Source organism: Delphinus delphis, chromosome 2 (assembly GCF_949987515.2).
Source record: "Delphinus delphis chromosome 2, mDelDel1.2, whole genome shotgun sequence".
Lineage (NCBI taxonomy): Eukaryota > Metazoa > Chordata > Mammalia > Artiodactyla > Delphinidae > Delphinus > Delphinus delphis.
The window spans coordinates 580,546-591,148 of NC_082684.1; positions in this window are offsets into that span (position 1 = coordinate 580,546).

Consider the following 10,603-nt stretch of genomic DNA (forward strand, 5'->3'; position numbering starts at 1 on the left):
GTGCTTTCCTCTTCCTGCCCAGGAGCTCCACCAGAGTCCCTGTTCTGTATCCTAATGTTTCATTGCTGTGGATTATGAAGTGTCTAGAAAATTTTGTCTGCGTGTATATATTTGCTTAATTTTTATTTTTATTATAGTTGTGTATATATATATATATATATATATATTCATTTGCACAGACACACTTAATACTCAAGAATTAAGGCTGTTTTTCATTTCTTTATTTACCTTTTTCTTAAAGGAGCTCAGAACAACCCTGTGGCTCACCATAATGTTCAATTTCAGCCTGAAGTTCGTGAAACGTGTAAATATCCTGAGAGTGCACATGAGACTTTTAAACAGTATTAATTGTTGTTTTGCTCTTGTAGATGTGGAAGGAGAGACACCCCGTCCTGCTTCCAGGCAACCTGCACAAGCATTCTGAAGTCTGCAGCAGGCAGCGCTACAGACTCTAACGCCAGAGTGCTCCACTACTGCACGTGCAATTATCCTCGTTACTCACAGATTCCAAATCTGCAAATTCACCTACTTCTAGCTTCTATGAGCACCCAAAATAAATACTGTCATTTTGTGGTCATTCACGGACATTAAGAATGTGGCCGGTTGTTTGAATCACCCAACACACTCATACACACACAAACACACGCACACACACACGCACACGCACACGCACGCGCGCACACACACACACACACACACACACACATACACACATTTCCAGCTGAGGTCAGTCAAGGTGATGCTCTCTTTGCTTGTTTCAACTCCCATCCTGTAATTGAGCACTTTTTGGGGTCAAATTAGTGCCATGCTTTTCACATTTCTGTGATTCTTGGCGATTGTTTAAAGTAGTCCCAGGCATAGGGCTGAGGAACAGTCTCATGTCCCTACGCACAAATGGCTGTGAGTGGACTTAGGGAAAATGTACATGAGAGATCAGCTTCATTCAGGCATGCGTTATATGGCCATGGGTGGTGAAATGATACTCATGTCTCCAATATAAAGTTCATCGGAAACACGAAGACAAAACTCGCTGCTGCGTATGGGATGCAGCCTTGGAAACTTGCCTTAATTCCAAATACAGCCTGGCAAGTGGGGGCTTATGGCCAAGAAGACGGTGGGGTGGAGTGGACTGGAAATTATTAAGAGAAGAAATACAAGCTAAGGGGATTCTGGTTACATAGACTCAAAAGGATTCTTGCTAAAGGGAGTCCAGGGTGACCAGATACCATGTGGGTGATAGGAGGTTTGATGGCTTTGATCAAATACTGTGGGTGATTAGAGTTCAAGGGAAGGGGATTCTCATTATTCTCACTTCGAAACATTCAATGGATTTAGCAACGTTGAAAACACAATCAACACCTTGAATTTTTATTATTGATTTTAATTTATTTTGCCCCAGAGAAGAGCTTGACAATTACAATTTCAGTAACACATTTCCGTAATTTTGACTTATAGCTCTTAAAAATTAGATACCACATTGTTTCATAATAAATGTTTCATTACATCCCTCACATTTGAAGCTGGATTCCAAGTGGACCTAGAAGATGTAATGTGAGGATAGTGAATGTCTCTACAGTCAGTAACATCTAAGACAACTAATTTAATATCACACGAGGGCATTGCTGTTTTCCAAGTATACTTCCTGCTGCTTCTTTTCTCAATGATTCCAACAAACATACTAAATGACCTAAACCATCTGTCCTCAATGTTCCTGAAGTCCACACTTCATTCTGAGCTTATATTCTCAAGATTTTATAAGGGAAAACACAGAGACCATCAGAAGGACCTGTCTACGTGGCCCCATGAACCCACCACCATCAGCTCTTCTCCCTCCCATCACAATGTTCAGGCCCTCTTGCTGTGAACATCACTGGTAAACTGCAAACAAGATGACTGAAATCTCCCCACTTCATTTCCCATCACCCACTGGGCATCTGTAATGGATATTCCCTCCAGCATTACCATATGATCTGGTCTCCAGACATAATTCCCTCCAATTTTCTCCACAAAGGAAAAATAACTTTTTTTAGTTCTTGTGACCTAACACATTTTTCCTAGGGATAAATCGACCCTAACGACACATCTCCACCCACTGAAACATAAAGACACCTGCTATATATCCTTCTATGTTAACATGAATTTGGCTGGATCTCCTCTAATCCACCATCTCAAGAAGGGCAGGTCAGATGCTGGGGCATCTGTACAAATGCAGCCCCTTCTTCCACCTGCTGAGTAATGGGCCCACCTGGTTCGAGGTTTTAGATGCCATCCCTTCCGCTTCCCTACCCCACAGCGTATCAGCTCAATTTTCAGGTCCTGACAACAGGGTCCAGATTTGTCCTGTGATTCTTGCCCATAAAACTGTGATTGGCTCTCCTATTATCGACACTCAAGCAGGCAGATTCTTTAGTATTTAATTTACTCTGCAAATATTATTGGGAAAGCTAGAAGAAGTATCGTACTGTTTTCATTAAAGAGTATGGAGTAAATATCTTCTCACAGACGGCAGGCTCGAAATCAGTCAGCGTACAGGTGAAATCAGTGGGCTGAGGGAGAGCTGACCTGCCCCAGACCCACAGGTGTGACCTCTCAGGGCAGCAGTGGAGCCAGGGCTACATGTACCGGGTGTCAGTCAGAGATGGGGACTCACATTGGTCTTTCTGGTTCCCAGGAGAAGTAACATCACTGATGACACTCATGTCAACATTCAGCACCCCTGGCAACCCCACTATAAATTTCAGACATACCATTACCATCGTTATCCCCAATTTACATCCTTGCAGACTGAAATGCAGATGGTGAGGCCACATCCTCAGTGCCCACAGTGAGATGGGATGGAGCTGTGCTCTGCTCTCCAGCACCACTTACTTATATGACCTCAGGCACAGTCCCAGGACTCAGTGACCCAGGGACTCGGGAGAGCTGCTCTCAGGTGGACTTTTCAAAAGAACCTTCTTCCTGAAGTGGGAGCTTTCCTATGACCATGACACCCTCATACTCTGCAAGCCATTCACTGTGAAGGTTTACTTCCAAGAATCATGCATGTTCTCTCACCCAGTGCAGTGGGAACTGTGTTCCCTGAGCTCCAATGTCACTGGCTGTGACAGAGTTACAAATGAACACTTCTACAAGGAGTGAGTCTGTGCACTGTGACCAGGTCACCTGCCCAGCATGTTGGAGTCCTGAGGAGCTTCCAGGAGCTGTCTGTTCTTAGGCCTTGCTAGCCCTGGGGATTCCTCAACGTCCACCCACAAGGAAGGGGCCCTGAAGCTCGCGGTGTTCCTACAGACACACAGTTGTGCACAGGAAACACGCAGGTCAGGCTACTGGCCATGTCAGCGGTGCTGGGATCCATGACCATCTCAGCAAGAATGACTAGCTTGTCCACAAAATACACGGTGTGTTTAGTTGTTAAGAGTAAATCCACCTCCAGAGCAACTCTTGATAATATTTAAACTGTTTCAGGTGAAGAAGTGTTCACCCAAATTAAGGGAAACACGAAATCCGTTGTGAGTTATGATAAACATTCAATTTTACCTGACTTTGTCTGAATTCAATGTGATTATTACGTGTATGGTTTCTCTCAAATACCTGCGCATCCAGGAAATAAACAGGAGGTAATGCAGAAAGGCAAAAACAAGAGTCTGCGTCTGACATCTTGGAGGACCCTGAATGTGTGAAGGGTATTTATGTGAAATATATACCTCCACGGGATTAAAGTCTACTCCCCAAACCTGCCGTTAATCCTTGAGCACAGCTGACTTCCTGACTAGCCCTTCAGCATCATTTCATTCCTGGACACAGAGTCCCCAGGCATAGGGGGGGAACCCCAGGTGGGGCTGAGGTCTCTGAGGGCACAGTCAGCACCCTCCTCAGGTGGAGCCCCAGAGACTGGGACCTCCCTTCACTACTTTCTGCTTTTTATAAAAAGGTCCCTCCCTTATGCAAATATCCCCTTAGACCACAAGGTAAAAACAAAGTACCTGTTCACTTAAATTTGGGTTTCTCCTCATGCTTGAAGAGAATTTCTGGGCTTCAGGAATCTCATCTGCAAGAAGATGAATCCACTGTGGTTCTTCCTCTTCCTGGTGTCAGCTCCCAGAGGTGAGTTTCTCAGGGATTCAGACGTGAACACATGGGGAAGCTGCATCTGAGCCCATGAGTCACTGTTGTTCTCTCTGTCCACAGGTGTCCTGTCCCAGGTGCAGCTGCAGGAGTCGGGACCCAGCCTGGTGAAGCCCTCACAGACCCTCTCCCTCACCTGCACTGTCTCTGGATTCTCATTAACCAGCTATTATATAGCCTGGGTCCGGCAGGCTCCAGGAAAGGGGCTGGAGTGGGTTGGGGAGATATATGGTGGTGATGGAAGCACAGATTATAACCCAACTCTTAAGTCCCGGCTCAGCATCACCAGGGACACCTCCAAGAGCCAAGTCTACTTATCGCTGAGCAGCCTGACAACTGAGGACACAGCCGTGTATTACTGTGCGAGAGACACAGTGAGGGGAAGTCAGTGTGAGCCCAGACACAAACCTCCCTGCACGGAGGCCCGTTACCACCAGGGGTCGCACAGGACTAGGACCCAACAAGTACAGGGCTGTGACCTGCAGTAGGTGCATATATGGGCTGGGAGGGAATCCGTGTTAGAACCTGTGCTTTCCTCTTCCTGCCCAGGACCTCTACCAGAGACTCTGTTCTGTATCCTAATGTGTCATTGTTGTGGATTATGAAGTGTCTAAAAAATTTTGTGTGCATGTACATATTTGCTTTTTATTTTTATTATAGTTGTGTATATATATATATTCATATGCACAGACAAATATAATACTCAAGAATTAAGGTTGTTTATCATTTCTTTACCTTTTTCTCAAAGGAGCTCAGAACAACCCTGCGGCTCACCATAATGTTCAATTTCAGCCTGAAGTTCGTGAAACGTGTAAATATCCTGAGAGCGCACATGAGACTTTTAAACAGTATTAATTGTTGTTTTGCTCTTGTAGATGTGGAAGGAGAGACACCCCGTCCTGCTTCCAGGCAACCTGCACAAGCATTCTGAAGTCTGCAGCAGGCAGCGCTACAGCCTCTAACGCCAGAGTGCTCCACTACTGCACGTGCAATTATCCTCGTTACTCACAGATTCCAAATCTGCAAATTCACCTACTTCTGGCTTCTATGAGCACCCAAAATAAATACTGTCATTTTGTGGTCATTCACGGACATTTACAATGTGGCCGGTTGTTTGAATCACACAACACACTCATACACACACACACACACACACACACACACACACACACACACACACACACACACACACACATTCCCAGCTGAGGTCAGTCAAGGTGATGCTCTCTTTTCTTGATTCAATTCCCATCCTGTACTTGAGCACTTTCTGGGGTCAAATTAGTGCCATGCTTTTCACATTTCTGTGATTCTTGGCGATTGTTTAAACTAGTCCTAGGCATAGGGCTGAGGAACAGTCTCATGTCCCTACGCACAAATGGCTGTGAGTGGACTTAGGGAAAATGTACATGAGACATCAGCTTCATTCAGGCATGCCTTATATGGCCATGGGTGGTGAAATGATACTCATGTCTCCAATATGCAGCTCACCCAAAACCTGAAGACAAAATCGCTGCTGCATATGGGATGCAGCCTTGGAAACTTGCCTTAATTCCAAATAGAGCCTGGCAAGTGGGGGCTTATGGCCAAGAAGAGAGTGGGGTGGAGTGGACTGGAAATTATTCAGAGAAGAAATACAAGCTAAGGGGATTCTGGTTACATAGACTCAAAAGGATTCTTGCTAAAGGGAGACCAGGGTGGTCAGATACCATGTGGGTGATAGGAGGTTTGATGGCTTTGATCAAATACTGCGGGTGATCAGAGTTCAAGGGAAGGGGATCCTCATTATTCTCACTTAGCAGAGCTCTTGACAAAACCTGGCCATGCACATATAAACACAGAAGCCCACAGGTCAAGACTAGTTGAGAAGAGAATTGCAAGGAGCCTGTTGGCTAAGGGGTGGTCAGGGGTCTTTGTCACACTTAAGAAGAGGAATAATGAACATACAAGTAAACCAGGGATGCACACAGACACACAGAGAAAAGACCATCTGAGGACTCAGTGAGAAGACGTCCATCTGCAAGCAAAGGAGAAAGGCCTGAGAAGGACCCAAACCTGCTGACACCGTGACCTTAGACTTCTTGACTCCAGGCCTGAGAGGAATCCATTGCTGTTGTTTAATCCACCCAGTCTGTTATTCTGTAATGGCCACACTAGCCAACGAGTACACCTATAATATAGACGCAGATAGACATATATGGAAATGTAAGTATCGTATTGGAAAAGAAACATCACCCATTCTTCAGAGGTGACATGAAGCGGTGTCCACCCTGGATCTCAGCCAGCACCCTCCTCCACAGCCATAGAGAAGGACCAGCCGGGACCATCTTTATATGGAAACATGCTTCCCACCTGCACATCACATCCAGGCTCAAGGGGAAAGCACAGCACCTGTGCTATTCAGAGTCAGGGTTCTCATCTTCACTGACATAACTCTCTGAAAGTCAAAGCATTGATCAAAATGAACATGGAAATCTTCTGGTCATTCCTCTTCTTGCAGGCATCCCTCAGCTGTGAGCATCTCCTGGGTCTGAGGAAGGTGGAGTTATGGGGTGACATCTGTGAACTGGGTGTCTCCTTGTTTCCCCTTCGCCAGGTGTCGTGACCCAGGTGCCGGTGCAGGAATCGGGCCCAGGACTATGGAAGACCCTCTGCCTTACCCGCTCAGTCTCTGGATTCTCCATCACAAACAGTGCTGGCTGCTGGGACTGGATCCCTCAGCCCCCAGGGAAAGCGCTGAGGAGACTGGGGTGCTTTGGGTCTCGGAATAGCACAGCATACAAGATGTCTCTCCAGAAATGACTCTCCTCCTCCAGAGACAGCTCACAAATTCAGTTTTCCCTGCAGGTCAGCTCCGTGATGACCTAGGACACAACCCTGTGTTACTGTCCCAGTTGGTTCAGTGAGAAGTCAGGATGAGAACAGACACGACCCTCCCTACAGGGGGCGCTCCAACCACCAGTGGGCGCTCAGGGTCATCTGGAAACAAGAGGACCCATTTCAGGGTAGGTGCAGAGGTTGGGATGGAGGGATTCTCTCTCAGAAGCTGTGGTTTCTCCACTGGACCATTGCCGCCCTTGAAAGCCTCATCCACAGTGATTACAGGAAACTTTCTTGTTTCTAAACTTGAGACGTTTTTCATGGAGTCAGGCTTGTCTGTCTTTCCTCATCTATCTTTGGAAGAGCTGCACAGATACATTTCTTCTTGAGACCTTTACTTGAATATTAGGTCACTACTTTCTGTTATTAGTTGTCAAGTTTTTAATCATTTAATGACATAGATAATTTTTACTGTTGAACTTTAAATCTGCTCTCCACCAGATGGATTCCATCAGATGGATTTCCAATTCCTCTCATCCTGACAACCTCTCTAGTCCTGTCTGATGCAATGCCTTTCACTTGAATAGAATGAGTCATGTTGATATTTGGAAATTGATGTCCATACAGCACTGCAGGCATTCTCTGCTCAGGGGGCCTTTGGAAATGTCAGGACACAGGCTGGGCTGTAACATGTGGGCTGTGTTGCCTGCACCTTGTTATCTAGTGTGGAGATTGATAATAGAAATTTAGATAAAATAGAGAGATAGATAAAAGAGAACAGAAACAGGTATATAATCATCGTATGGAAAACAACCATAAAAACTGACTACATAACCCTTTTTTAGGGAGTGGTAAAGGCTGGAAGCTGTAAGATGATACAAGCACCCGTATGAAGTTATTTGAACAAACATAAATATTCAAACAAATTTGGTAAATACTTTTCCAGCGCACTCCTCAATCCCATGGTGAGTGTCTGGTTTTCTCTCTAAGAAATTGACAAATATATTCCAATTGGCGGCCAGTGGCATCCTTCCAGCAAGCGGATGAGGGGCCTTTTGCTCTACATCATCCCCAATCTTTGAATTGCTTATTAGTTTGCCTTTAACTGTTGTAATAAGTGAGTAGCAGTATCTCGTCATGGTGTTATTTTATGTTTCCTTAATGAAGAATCTTGTTCAAACCTTTTATCTCTTCTTTGCGGAAGTATCTTCAGATCACTGGCACAGGGTTCATTATTTTCACTTTTTGTTACTGTTGTTGAGCTGTGAATTTGCTGTATATTCATGATACAAGTCCTTTATAAATATGATATTAGAAAGCACATTCTCCAAGTCTGTGCCTAATTCTCTTCTCAGTGGAGTTATTGTTACTCTTGCTGTTGTTGTTTTCAGGACAGAATTTTTAATGGGTACAGAAAAATTACAAATTTATTTTATAAATGATGTTTGAGATATTATAACTAAAGATTCATCATGAAACTCAAAGACACCCATAATTTCTGCCACGTCCCTACACCAGGCCGCTTGCAGGGATGGAGGGTTAAGTGCACCTTCTTGAAGGGAGGATGACCATGATGAGGTTCCTGAAGTTATTCCTTACAGGAGATTTATCCTACCTTCCCCATTAGATATATTTATTCAATGTCTTTATATAAGTATGAATCAAGATACTTGTTTCAGAACTTGTGTTAAGGTTATATACTAAGGCATTTTCCTTGCTTCTGTAATTGTGACCACTTGTCAGCCTTGAGGAGCTCTTTCAGATTGTCTCCTGTATCCTTTTTACGGGCACCCATCCATTGGTGTGAACACTTCTTACTTTCTGGTGCCACAAGAATCTGCAGGATAAGCATGTGTATTCTCTTCTGTGGCCCTGGAATTAGCCAGGCCTCACATGAGTCGTGGATCCTTTTCTGGAGAATAGCATTAGCAACCAGAAGGGTGGGTATAGGACACTAATGCTGGTGTCCTGTCCACTGGCGACGTTGCCTCTAGACGCATAAGCTAATAGACCTTGGAAATATGTCTGTGTGCTCTACCCCACGTATACACACGCACGTCTGCAACTATCTCTGTATCTCACCTTCTGACCTGTGTGAAGGTAAAAGTGAGATCATTCTTACATCTCCGATCCTAGTGCAACATCACTTGGGGAAATCCAGCCTTTCCCCCTTGCTTCTCTGTTACTTTCCATCCAACAGTGAGATGCCTGGCTCCACCGATGCCATCCAGCTACTAATTGTTCAATTCCACATGCACAGTAGTAACAGAATTCTTAGCCGGATTCCTGATGAAACTACCGTTATCCACCGGGTTCTAGTGCTTACGTGTAGTGCTTACAACTTAGCCTTCAGACACCACACGTTGCCAAGTGACTTGGGTCAAAACCTATTTCTCCACCTTCTTCAGACATGTTAATTGTTAATATTAATTGTTTACATGTTAATGTTACATGTTAATGTAAATGTTTACATGTTAATTGTTGATGTTAATTGTTAACATGTTAATTAACATGTTAATATGTTAATTCAAAAATTCACTAAAATATGAGGTATCATCTGTACAGTGTGCATTGTTCCATCCTTGAGTCTCTGACTTATAAGTGAAATTAATATTTATATTCAATAAGTTTCTCTCTTTCTCCTATTACTATATATATTTTGACAAATTCATAGTGCAATGTTTCCACCACCACAATTTCATAGAGAAGAATTTCACTATCCTTTAATATTGCCCATGTTTCACATATCAAACATCTTCTCCCCAATTCCTGCTAAATGCTCATCTGTTTGCTTTATATATAGACTGAAGTTTTCCCAAATGTGAAATAGGTGAAGTTGAAAGTTTTCAGACCGAATTTTTAAATAGCAATATGCATTTAGGATTCCCTCATGTCCTTTCGTGGTATAATAGTTTAATATTTAAATTGCTGAATACAATTCCACAGCATGGATACATCACGCATTGTTTATGTACTAATTTATGGAAGAACGTATTTGTTGCTTGCATTTTTTCTCAATTGTAAACGAAGAGACCACAATAATTCATAGGCAGTCGATGATGGAGCTCTAAGTTTCAAGTCAGTTATGTAAATATTACGAGCATGACGTCTGCGGTCGTACGTTAAGCTCTGTCTAGGTGTGTAGGTGACTGCACTGAGGAAGGGCTCTGATGCAGAGACCACTCAGCTGTCCCGGGCATCGTACTGAAAGGATGTCAGAGCCCAGGCAATGTCCACACGAGGTGGACACAAGGCCCAGCCCTCAGACACGGCTGAGCCCCCAGCCTACAGTCAGGGTCACCCTCCCTTACACGTGAGTGTGCATCACAGGAGCAGGTCCTGCAGGTGAACTTGAGCCTCTCACAGCGACCCTGCATGGGGCAGGGTGGGCTTCTCCTTCAGGCCCTCCCTAAGCAGAGACGGTGAACAAAGTAAAGAGCTGCTGTCAGTAGAAACTGTCAGGGGCAGTGGCAGTGTTTTGTGCATGAGTCAGCACCTGGAACATTCTTATGCATTTCCGCCTGCGATCCTATTTCATATGTGGTAAGTATATGGCACAGTGGGACTGGATGAGGGGTCAAAGGCCACACTGTGAGCGGAGATGCTATGAAACAGTGCAGATCCAAGTCCAGGGCCAAGGCCCTCCTTCCCAGGATGCAGG